Below are 13,754 nucleotides of genomic sequence, written 5' to 3'. Positions count from 1 at the left end.
TGTTTTGTGCAGTTTCACGAGAAAAGATGTATGGTCCATTTTTCTTTGCCGAGAACGGTTTTACAGGAAACTCATACGCTTGAGAAATTTCTTTTCCCGCAGTTAGTACCTGATTCGAACAACTTCATTTATCAACAGTATGGGGCACCGCCACCCTAGCATCTGGAAGCGCGGGAATTTTTAAATGAAAGGATTACTGAGCGACGGATCGGTAGCACTGAACTAAATGATTCAGCCGTACATTAGTGGCCTCCAAGGTCAACGGACCTTAGTTTATGGGATTACTTATTGTGGGGGTTTATAAAAGACTTTTTATGTGCCTCCGTTATCAACAATTCTGGGAGAATTTTGCACAGAGTACAACTTAATCATAGATAACACTTGGTTTAAGAATCATGAAAGAAGGTTGTATACATGGAAGAACCCTGAAGATACTGAAAGGTATCAGATAGATTATATAATGGTAAGACAGAGATTTGGGAACCAGGTTTTAAATTGTAAGACATTTACGGGGGCAGATGTGGACTCTGACCACAATCTATTGGTTATGACCTGTAGATTAAAACTGAAGAAACTGCAAAAAGGTGGAAATTTAAGGAGATGGGACCTGGATAAACTGAAAGAACCAGAGGTTGTACAGAGTTTCACGGAGAGCATAAGGGAAAAATTGACAGGAATGAGGGAAAGAAATACAGTAGAAGAAGAATGGATAGCTTTGAGGGATAAAGTAGTGAAGGCAGCAGAGGATCAAGTAGGTAAAAAGACGAAGGCAGGTAAAAATCCTTGGGTAACAGAAGAAATACTGACTTTAATTGATGAAAGGAGAAAATATAAAAATGCAGTAAATGAAGCAGGCAAAAAGGAATACAAACGTTTCAAAAATGAGATCGACAGAAAGTGCAAAATGGCTAAGCAGGGATGTAAGGATGTAGAGGCTTATGTCACTAGGGGTAAGATAGATACTGCCTACAGGAAAATTAAAGACACCTTTGGAGATAAGAAAACCACTTGTATGAACATCAAGAGCTCAGATGGAAACCCAGGTCTAAGCAAAGAAGGGAAAGCAGAAATGTGAAAGGAGTATATAGAAGGTATATACAAGGGCGATGTACTTGAGGACAATATTTTGGAAATGGAAGAGGTTGAAGATGAAGATGAAATAGGAGATGTGATACTGCGTGAAGAGTTTGACAGAGCACTGAAAGACCTGAGTTGAAACAAGGCCCCGGGAGTAGACAACATTCCATTGGAACTATTGACGGCCTTGGGAGAGCCATTCCTGACAAAACTCTACCATCTGGTGAGCAAGATGTATGAAACAGGCGAAATACCCTCAGACTTCAAGAAGAATATAATAATTCCAATCCCAAAGAAAGCAGGTGTTGACAGATGTGAAAATTACCGAACAATCAGTTTAATAACCCACAGCTGCAAAATAGTAACACGAATGCTATACAGACCAATCAAAAAACTAGTAGAAGCTGACCTCGGGGAAGATCAGTTTGGATTCCGTAGAAATACTGGAACAAGTGAGGCAATACTGACCCTACGACTTATCTTAGAAGAAAGATTAAGGAAAGGCAAACCTACGTTTCTAGCTTTTGTAGACTTAGAGAAAGCTTTTGACAATGTTGACTAGAATATTCTCTTTCAAATTCTAAAGGTGGCAGGGGTAAAATACAGGGAGCGAAAGGCTATTTACAATTTGTACAGAAACCAGATGGCAGTTATAAGAGTCAGGGGACGTGAAAGGGAAGCAGTGGTTGGGAAGGGAGTATAACAAGGTTGTAGCCTGTCCCCGATTATTCAATGTGTATATTGAGCAGGCAGTAAAGGAAACAAAAGAAACATTCGGAGTAGGTATTAACATCCATCAAGAAGAAATAAAAACTTTGAGGTTCGCCGATGACATTGTAATTCTGTCATAGACAGCAAAGGACTTGGAAGAGCAGTTGAATGGAATGGATAGTGTCTTGAAAGGAGGATATAAGATGAACATCAACAAAAGCAAAACGAGGATAATGGTATGTAGTCGAATTAAGTAGGGTGATGCTGCCGGAATTAGAGACACTTAAAGTAGTAAAGGAGTTTTGCTATTTGGGGAGCAAAATAACTGATGATGGTCGAAGTAGAGAGGATATAAAATGTAGACTGGCAATGGCAAGGAAAGCGTTTCTGAAGAAGAGAAATTTGTTAACATCGAGTATAGATTCATGTGTCAGGAAGTCGTTTCGGAAAGTATTTGTATGGAGTGTAGCCATGTATGGAAGTGAAACATGGACGATAAATAGTTTGGACAAGAAGAGAATAGAAGCTTTCGAAATGTGGTGCTACAGAAGAATGCTGAAAATTAGGTGGGTAGATCACATAACTATTGATGAAGTATTGAATAGGATTGGGGAGAAGAGAAGTTTGTGGCACGAAAGTAGAAGGGATCGGTTGGTAGGACATGTTCTGAGGCATCAAGGGATCACCAATTTAGTATTGTAGGGCAGCGTGGAGGGTAAAAATCGTAGAGGGAGATCAAGAGATGACTACACTAAGCAGATTCAGAAGGATGTAGGTTGCAGTAGGCACTGGGGGATGAAGAAACTTGCACAAGATAGAGTAGCATGGAGAGCTGCATCAAACCAGTCTCAGGACTGAAGACCGAAACAACAACAACATTATCAACAACAATGAATGAACTGAGAAATCGCGTAAGAACTGCTGTGGAAGCTGCAACTCAAGAAATAATCGCTTGTGTGGGGACAATCTGAAAGCCGCATTGACACATGCAGTGCATCTCAAGGCTGACATATTGAACACCTATGAAAATATATGAAAAAGCTTTTTGAGTTTCCAAAAAACAAAATTCATTATATATGTTTACTAGTTTCAGAAATATAGACATGCCAAATCGGACGATTCTTTTCGATACACCCCGTATTGCATCCTTTTACGTGTATCTCACGGAAAGACCATGAAGATAAAATTAGAGAGATTACACATGGAGACTTACCAGCAGTCGTTCTTCTCGCAAACCATTCATGGTTGGAAAGGGGGAAGTAACACAAAGTACTCTCCACCACACAACCTAAGTGGCTTGCGTAGTATACACTCCCGGGAATTGAAATAAGAACACCGTGAATTCATTGTCCCAGGAAGGGGAAACTTTATTGACACATTCCTGGGGTCAGATACATCACATGATCACACTGACAGAACCACAGGCACATAGACACAGGCAACAGAGCATGCACAATGTCGGCACTAGTACAGTGTATATCCACCTTTCGCAGCAATGCAGGCTGCTATTCTCCCATGGCGACGATCGTAGAGATGCTGGATGTAGTCCTGTGGAACGGCTTGCCATGCCATTTCCACCTGGCGCCTCAGTTGGACCAGCGTTCGTGCTGGACGTGCAGACCGCGTGAGACGACGCTTCATCCAGTCCCAAACATGCTCAATGGGGGACCGATCCGGAGATCTTGCTGGCCAGGGTAGTTGACTTCCACCTTCTAGAGCACGTTGGGTGGCACGGGATACATGCGGACGTGCATTGTCCTGTTGGAACAGCAAGTTCCCTTGCCGGTCTAGGAATGGTAGAACGATGGGTTCGATGACGGTTTGGATGTACCGTGCACTATTCAGTGTCCCCTCGACGTTCACCAGAGGTGTACGGCCAGTGTAGGAGAACGTTCCCCACACCATGATGCCGGGTGTTGGCCCTGTGTGCCTCGGTCGTATGCAGTCCTGATTGTGGCGCTCACCTGCACGGCGCCAAACACGCATACGACCATCATTGGCACCAAGGCAGAAGCGACTGTCATAGCTGAAGACGACATGTCTCCATTCGTCCCTCCATTCACGCCTGTGGCGCCACCACTGGATGCGGGCTGCACGATATTGGGGCGTGAGCGGAAGACGGCCTAACGGTGTGCGGGACCATAGCCCAGCACTGCGTAGGATCCTACGGTCTTGGCGTGCATCCGTGCGTCACTGCGGTCCGGTCCCAGGTCGACGGGCACGTGCACCTTCCGCCGACCACTGGCGACAACATCGATGTACTGTGGAGACCTCACGCCCCACGTGTTGAGCAATTCGGCGGTACGTCCACCCGGCCTCCCGCATGCCCACTATACGCCCTCGCTCAAAGTCCGTCAACTGCACATACGGTTCACGTCCACGCTGTCTCGGCATGCTACCAGTGTTAAAGACTGCGTTGGAGCTCCGTATGCCACGGAAAACTGGCTGACACTGACGGCGGCGGTGCACAAATGCTGCGCAGCTAGCGTCATTCGACGGCCAACACCGCGGTTCCTGGTGTGTCCGCTGTGCCGTGCGTGTGATCATTGCTTGGACAGCCATCTCGCAGTGTCCGGAGCAAGTATGGTGGGTCTGACACACCGGTGTCAATGTGTTCTTTTTTCCATTTCCAGGAGTGTAGATTATCTATAAACGTAAGTTTTTTGTACGAAAGCATTTCACGACTGCATTTTGTGATTGCTTACAGTAAATGCGAAATATCCCTACTCATCCCTTGTGGAAATACACAATCGTGATACGTATTTTGTCGAATTTCACTCAAAAATAACACTTTTTCGCTTTACAAAAACAGAGTTGCTGCGTAAGGATCCCTATTGATGCTTACTTGTTCTATCAATTTAGCAGCAGATCATAACGTTTTTAATCTCTCTCCGTTTGCGTGTGTGACTGTATTTCGTCTGTGTCGTCTTTTCTGTACAGTCCTTTGTGTTAAATGGTGTGGAATTGCTTTCTGTAGTATAGTAATTTATAATCTGCTTTCCATCTGCTAATGCCTTCCGTATACGAATGTTTTCTTCTATTATAAGTTTGTTATATAGATTGTGGCTGTATTTTTAGTATTTTTAAATATGTTTCTATTTCAGATGGGTAATGGTTGTTCACTATGAAGTGGACTGGAAATTCACTCCGGGGACTGTTACTGTTTAGAGCTCTGAGGCGTTGTGAATACCTTGTTTTAAAGTTCTTGCGTGTTTGTACTATGTAAACTAAGTAACAAGAATTGTATGTAAGTTCATGTATGCCTAATCGGTTGAACCTATCTGCAGGTGTTCCTGTGTTCTGCGCCTTTTCTGTGTTATGTTGTTTATTACGTATCCTATTGTAAATACTTGTTATTTTAAAATGTTGCCTATTCTGTGAACTACTTTTGTTGTAGGTAAGTGTGTACCGTTAACTTTTGTTTGTGGATTCTTTGTTTGTTGTGTCTTATGTGTGGTCCTTGTCTGTGTGTTGGACTCATCATTGCCATTTGTTCCCCTTCCACTCTTCTAAATCTGTTCTTGAAAACCTCTGTTTTTCTTCTTCGAAGTACAAGTTAACTAGTAAGTGGCCATAAGCTGTGACCTTGACTTATAAGTTAACACGAAGTGCTTATCATTCACATTCCTCGAGAGATTACTTCCACTTAGTTTTGTAGACATTCAAAGTTGCTCATCCTTCACTGGATTGCTCAGAATTTTGAACGTGTTATTCTACCTTGCTCTGTCGAAGGGTTTCTTTGGCTCTGCAAACGCTAAAAAAAATTGTCATTTTTTCTTTAGTCTTCCTCCGGTGCATATAAATATAACTATACTTTTCACCTTTTTCTGATCGCAGTAGATAACAGTTTCTCAGATTTTTTAGGTATCCTCGAGTGGTGAAAAGTCAGTCTCACTAAAAATTAAACTCCACTCGAACACACCATGAAGAACCAACGGTACCGACCGGCCGCCGTGTCACCCTCAGGCCACAGGCGTCTCTGGATGCGGGTACGGAGGGGCATATGGTCAGCACACCGCTCTCCCGGCCGTATTTTTTATAACATTTTATTAATTTCACATGTTTTCAACCGTCTTTCTATTTCACAATTTTCAAAGAATTTATCCTTCATTTATTAGTATTCTACTAAACTGCAACTTTGTTTCCTCGCAACTTTATTTGCAAGTACGAAAGTGCAATATCACATATCTATTCGACATAAATTTAGATATATTGTTTCAAAATGCTGTGCTAACTCTAGAATTGGTCTGACGGAATTAGATTTTGCTGGGGATGTATGAATTTCAGCTTTATCTTCGATAGGAATAGAAAGTGAAGTAAAGACTTAGAATTCGACGATACCTGGGTCTCCGGCTTGTTAGACAGATGTGCTGCTAACCAATACACCACTGTGACATTATAGCTCACAGAGTTCCACGGATTACTCTAGTTCAATGCTGTACCTAACACAAATATCAGTTCACACCTTCGACCGATTTCCCCTTCTTAAATCGTTAGAACTGCTGAGGGTCCCTCTGATATTGGAATAGCACCCTAGCTTTATACGTAACGGAGAAATCCTGCCCTTACATTTATTGAAGATAGTTGAGATATGTCTCCAAGAAAATGTAATTCCATCAGATCAATATACCACCTACCCGTGAGGCACAGGCAGGAGTTCCCCATTACGAACAAAATTGGGATGAATGAGGTTTGTGGTAGGAAGGGCACTGGCCTAGTGTATGCCATCCAGCTGTGCGAACCCCAGGGTTATGGTGGTGTAGTAGTTAGCATGTCTGCCTAGTAAGCAAGAGGCTTAGGTTCAAGTTCCGGCTTCGTCGCAAACTTAAATTCATTACTTCAGCTTTCATCCTTATCGAACTGAATAACTGAGTGTCTAATTTTACTCAAAATCGCTGAGTATTTTTAGAGTCTTTTCGGCTTTCCACATTACGTATGTAGGAATTAACGGGTGTTCCGCAGAAAACGAGTTTTGACCGTTACAGAGTTTTTCAAAAATATATTTTATGAAAGCGATTTGTAATTTAGTATTGTATGAACATTCTCCCCTCCCCCATCTTGACTTGGTCAACATGCATTGGGGGAAGAGTGGCACCACCCACCTGCCCCCTGCAGCAGACGACATGATAAGCAATAGACCTCATAGAACTTCGGAAACAATATAAAGAATAGAATGCTTAGCCAGCTTTACTGTGGCGCTAAAATACTCAGCATTTTTGGCGTATTTGATAGAAAACGAATAGCTCACGAAAATGGGAAATCTGTTAGTGTATTTTTGTTGAACTGTGTTTTTCTGACGTCTGTGCGTCATCAGGCTGGTCGTCGAAGGTGCAACACAGCACAGTGAGGTTGCGTGATCGATGATCGACCTTCACACGAGGTGACGTAATAGGATTAACAGGTGATTAAAACCTAATGAATCCGCCAATCGACTGGCGACACGGCCCTTGCAACACACATGTTTGCTATGAGGTCATGGCGCGACGGAGCACAGGTACAACCGTTTGTAATTTCATCTGTTCCCCTAAAGTTAGTCCACCCGACTTCGTGAATTTCACACTTGTTAAAGCACAATACCGAGTTTTAAATGTGGTTGAAATTGTCAGACCCAGAGGACTGTCCTTGAAACGTTACTGGGCAAAGAAATTTATGTAACTGACAACTGCTGCCTAGTTAGTCCTTGCATTGAGGGTATTATTCTAAAAACGGCGGAGATTTTTATTTCATGTAACTCTTTTTTATCGTTTGTGAATAAATAGTTACCACTATTTAAGTTCCAACCCTCGTATTACACATGTACCAGGATTTGCTTTATTTTTTTTGAAAGGTATCGCTATACAACAAAAAACACTTTCTTTCTGGTACAGAGATAAAACATCGTGGACCTAACTAATTTGGAATTGCTGAATCTGAAAATGCCGTTAGATTTTCGCCATCACCCTCCAATTTTTTGTTACGGATGTTTTTAAATGCCTATATCTAAAAACAGAGACTACGATGGTCTACACTAAATGTGGACAATATATAACATAATGCCATAAATTTATCTTAGTCTAGTGTCCTTGGCCTAATGTACATTTTTACGAGGAAATTGCAACGTTCATTTGCTAGATGTTGTTGTTGATGGTGGAGGGTTGAGTCTTTTTTGATGACAACTTCCTTCTGTGAGATACATATCCTTCACACTTAAAAACCAACTGTAGTCACTTAAATTTGCAAAATGTCCTGATGGAATCCTTTCTCCGTGTTCGTCACTAACCGCTCTCAAATTGGTAGGGAAGAAATCTAAATGAGAGTGGAAGTGCACCTTTAGTGACATTTGTATCCAAGATTTTCTCTAAAGGAGTTCCCTCTAACATGTCACTGTTTTCTTCTCTTCTATTCGCTAGGAAACGTTCAACGACATCCTTAAAACAACTCGAGGTTGCAAATTCAAACTGACTTAATTTTTCTTCGTAGTTCTTATAATGCATTAACTTCCTAATTTGTTGCCCAGTAAAAATCCCCTCTTTCAATTTGGCATCACTTAAGCGAGGGAACACTTCACGTAGGTACATGAAAATATTAGCATATTTGTCCATTCCATTGACAAAATTGTTCATAAGGCCGAGCTTAATATGCCATGGGGGAAGGAAAACATTTTGAGAATCCACCAAAGGTAGGTATTTCACATTTACTCTCTCTGGAGCCAATTTCTCTAGTGGTGGCCACTGTTTAACTGTATAATGTTTCTCTGTAGCACGGCTGTCCCAAGGCAAAGGAACCAGCAATATTTTGTGAAACTACTTTGGAGACCAGTTAGTAAACGAATCACCTTAATATCACCACATATTTTCGAATTTTCTTCCTTACACTCAACAGCTTCAAGTATCTCTGGCCAATTTACGTAGTTCTCTTTCATAGTCACAGAGGGCCCTACAGGTACAGATGAAAACGTATTACCATTATACAATAGTACAACCTTCAGTCTTGTCTTGGAAGCGTCAATAAACATGCGCCACTCAGCAGCATCGTATAGTATGTTTAACTGTTTCAGTAATCCTACTACAAGCACAAACATTGCAAACCAAATTGTAATATGTCATCAGATCTTTATTACGCTGCCTAAAGTGAGTAATTCTTGTTTCTTCATGAAGTAAGTTCCGTTCCTTAACGCGTGAAGATAAAATTTTTGAATGCTCCTTGGATAAGTATAAATCAGGAACTAGGTCATTCAAGTCTACGTGTGTAGTTAAATGTGGTCTTTTTTTCTGGAAAGTGCTCCTCTTTACTTTATTGACATTGTGCTTCCTCAACGTTTACAGATTCATGATCAGAATTAGGAGTTAGAACTGGCATGTCTTCACCGTGGGGAACAGGTCTAATTGCTGAGGGCAGCTTAGGGTACATAATATTCTTCTTATTCTTTGATGAAAAGCCAGTTACATTACTCAAACAGAAACATCAAAATGATTGTGAGGGAGTCGCCAGATCATTGGTACGCCAAATGGTAAGAACTCTTTTTTTCCTTTCAGCCATAGCGCTAGTTCAGAATTGCACCCAGTGCAAGTTATGTGACGTGACCAATCTTTATCCTGATCTCCCAGTTGGCATTTAAAGTATAAGTGATGCGACGTCCACAGTAAGTTAGAAATTGGTCATCTTTGTTTCCTTGTCATGAATTCACCACATACATAACAAAATGAATCGGGATGGTTTGTACATCCACGTTTTGATTTCTTCGTGCTGTATTTTCAATGCCTACAAAACACTTTTCTGTCGAATGAACTTAGCCATATCAATCCCTGAAAAAGGAAACAAAAATTCCAAGACTTGACATATAGAAGGAAGAGAAAGCATATCTAAGTGACTGGATGGTTTAAATTGACAAAGTAAAATACACTAATGTTACATATAACATTTAAAAAGAAGTTCACATTAAAGTTAAGAACAAAAAGGTCACTGCACTATCTTGTGTAATTTTCCGGCCATAACGTTTAATCCTGACGTAATGGACACATTCTGATTTCACATTTTTATTTCGCATTACAATATAGAATTATGTTTTATATGTACTTTGTCTGTATCAAAACCACTGTTGACTGGTGTATTCATTAAAATTTGTAGCATGGTTGGAGGAGTACTTTTTTACATAGTTTTATTGTTTTTCAGTTTCTGATGTATGTATAATTTTCCAAAGATTACTACTTATCGCAATGCTAGTTTTACGTCAGTTTGGGTTATAGTTATACTGTTCAGCTTAAAATAAAAAAAATTGTAAATCTCATTTTGTATTTCCAACAAAAAGGTAGTTTTGTTGTTTTCTATTTTTCCTTTTTAAATGTGAAAAAGGCGGTACAGCACTTGTCTGAAAAAAAGAAGTTTAAGGCAACCACTTAAAAAAAAAAAAAAAAGAAAACAAAGACAGCGGTAAGGCGACCGCTCGCAACAAGACGGAAATGCGGGTTCGAGTCCCGATGTGGCACAAATTTTCAGCTTTCGGCACTGAATTATTTCAGCCTCCAATTGCGCCTGACGTCGGTATCTCCTCCAAACACTGATATCTGTGGCCACTTTGTCCAAAACAATGGCGTCTGTTCTGTCGGACATGTATCATCATACGTAGGGACAACAGTATTTGAATTTTTTTTAAAAAAATTATTGTACTTATTTCTAAGTACGTAACTATTTTTTTTTTAAATCGAAAATTTTGTGACTTTGCTGAATTTTCAGGCCTATATTAACGGTTTTTTCACGAAATTAAAAATTTAGCTTTATGATGAATTATTCCAGTCAGGCTGTATATAGTGTAATTAGTAGTACTTCTTCCTTACTACAAGCTTGTTTCGGCTATAGCGCCATTCTCAAGTAAACCTGTAAATGTTACAGTGGTGAGTCTACTTACGTTTATAAAAATTGTACAGATAGGTCAGTTTACATATATACTTCCATCTAGTTGGATAGACGACCATATCGCATCGGTGAGTAAACTGTCGACTGTCTGTTTGTTACTATAGGCTTACGTCACGTAATTTCTATTTGTGTATAATTTTTCCGTGAAAGACTTGACAGCTAGACTGGCAGTTTATTCTCGTTGATGATTTATCTTTACAGTGTAATCTTTGCTAGTCAGTGATGTTAGTTGTACGTCATTGATCTTATAATTTTGTTATATGTGTCTATGGTTATGTTTGTTTTCGTTTACTGTCTCTTTCTATCGGTTCTCGCTTTCGAAAATGTCAACAAAATTCTCTATATAATTGTTATGTTTAAGATCGATTTGTTCGTTGAGAATATCGTATGGAGATTTTTCGTTTGCATCTATATTTTTCCGTAATGTCCATAGGAAGTCTGTTTGGCATTTTGTGAAGAACATTTTCCATATGTTCTACTTTGCAATTTGAGTTTTTTAGATGTAAGTAAAAACTTGATCGATTGCTGTCGCAATTTCTTTCTTGTTTTTTAAAACTAATGGTGAAGTTCCGTTAGGTATGACCGAAATAGAATTTAGCGCAGTCATTACATGAAATTTGCATATACCTGACTAGGCAGAATCGGAAATTATTTTTTTTTCAGATCGATTTTTCGTCTTTTTATTGCTGTTTCATCGGAATGCTTATTCTTTGGTTGTTTCCTTTAAGATATGGTCTATTTTATTTGGTATCCCAAGTAAATTGTCGGTAAGTATATTGCTTTTTGTTTAGCTTTGTTTTCTTTGGTTATTTTATGTCCTTTTGTAGGTTTCAGTGTTTTTAATACAGTATGTGCATTATATTTGGATTTAATTTATGTTGTGGAGCAGTATATTGGAGTATTGTAATCTGAGCCGGCCGAAGTGGCCGAGCGGTTGTAGGCCCTTCAGTCTGGAACCGCGCGATCGCTACGGTCGCAGGTTCGAATCCTGCCTCGAGCATGGATGAGTATGATGTCCTTAGGTTAGTTAGGTTTATGTAGTTCTAAGATCTAGCGGACTGATGATCCAGCAGTAAGTCCCATAGTGCTCAGAGCCATTTGAACCAATTGGCGGTATTTCCAGTTCCTGGCTTCCTTCACATGATGATCTCTCCATTGGCAAAAGTCTCCGGAATAGTCCCCCATTCGGATCTCCGGGAGGGGACTGCCAAGGGGGAGGTTACCATGAGAAAAACATTGAATAATCAACGAAAGGATAATGTTCTACGAGTCGGGGCGTGGAATGTCAGAAGCTTGAACGTGGTAGGGAAACTAGAAAATCTGAAAAGGGAAATGCAAAGGCTCAATCTAGATATAGTAGGGGTCAGTGACGTGAAGCGGAAAGAAGACAAGGATTTCTGGTCAGATGAGTATCGGGTAATATCAACAGCAGCAGAAAATGGTATAACAGGTGTAGGATTCGTTATGAATAGGAAGGTAGGGCAGCGAGTCTGTTACTGTGAACAGTTCAGTGACCGGGTTGTTCTAATCAGAATCGACAGCAGACCATCACCGACAACGATAGTTCAGGTATATATGCCGACGTCGCAAGCCGAAGATGAACAGATAGAGAAAGTGTATGAGGATATTGAAAGGGTAACGCAGTATGTAAAGGGGGACGAAAATCTAATAGTCATGGGCGACTGGAATGCAGTTGTAGGGGAAGGAGTAGAAGAAAAGCTTACAGGAGAATATGGGCTTGGGACAAGAAATGAAAGAGGAGAAAGACTAATTGAGTTCTGTAACAAGTTTCAGCTAGTAATAGCGAATACCCTGTTCAAGAATCACAAGAGCAGGAGGTATACTTGGAAAAGGCCCGGAGATACGGGAAGATTTCAATTAGATTACATCATGGTCAGACAGAGATTCCGAAATCAGATACTGGATTGTAAGGCGTACCCAGGAGCAGGTATAGACTCAGATCACAATATAGTAGTGATGAAGAGTAGCCTGAAGTTCAAGACATTAGTCAGGAAGAATCAATACGCTAAGAAGTGGGATACGGAAGTTCTAAGGAATGACGAGATACGTTTGAAGTTCTCTAACGCTATAGATACAGCAATAAGGAATAGCGCAGTAGCCAACACAGTTGAAGAGGAATGGACGTCTCTAAAAAGGGCCATCACAGAAATTGGGAAGGAAAACATAGGTACAAAGAAGGTAGCTACGAAGAAACCATGGGTAACAGAAGAAATACTTCAGTTGATTGATGAAAGGAGGAAGTACAAACATGTTCCGGGAAAATCAGGAATACAGAAATACAAGTCGCTGAGGAATGAAATAAATAGGAAGTGCAGGGAAGCTAAGACGAAATGGCTGCAGGAAAAATGTGAAGACATCGAAAAAGATATGATTGTCGGAAGAACAGACTCAGCATACAGGAAAGTCAAAACAACCTTTGGTGACATTAAAAGCAACGGTGGTAACATTAAGAGTGCAACGGTAATTCCACTGTTAAATGCAGAGGAGAGAGCAGATAGGTGGAAAGAATACATTGAAAGCCTCTATGAGGGTGAAGATTTGTCTGATGTGATAGAAGAAGAAACAGGAGTCGATTTAGAAGAGAGAGGGGATCCAGTATTAGAATCGGAATTTAAAAGAGCTTTGGAGGACTTACGGTCAAATAAGGTAGAAGGGATAGATAACATTCCATCAGAATTTCTAAAAGCATTAGGGGAAGTGGCAACAAAACGACTATTCACGTTGGTGTGTAGAATATATGAGTCTGGCGACATACCATCTGACTTTCGGAAAAGCATCATCCACACAATTCCGAAGACGGCAAGAGCTGACAAGTGCGAGAATTATCGCACAATTAGCTTAACAGCTCATGCTTCGAAGCTGCTTACAAGAATAATATACAGAAGAATGGAAAAGAAAATTGAGAATGCGCTAGGTGACGATCAGTTTAGCTTTAGGAAAAGTAAAGGCACGAGAGAGGCAATTCTGACGTTACGGCTAATAATGGAAGTAAGGCTAAAGAAAAATCAAGACACGTTGGTAGGATTGGTCGACCTGGAAAAAGCGTTCGACAA

The sequence above is a fragment of the Schistocerca gregaria genome, chromosome 8 (genome assembly GCF_023897955.1).
Source record: "Schistocerca gregaria isolate iqSchGreg1 chromosome 8, iqSchGreg1.2, whole genome shotgun sequence".
Lineage (NCBI taxonomy): Eukaryota > Metazoa > Arthropoda > Insecta > Orthoptera > Acrididae > Schistocerca > Schistocerca gregaria.
This window is presented reverse-complemented; position numbering follows the sequence as displayed.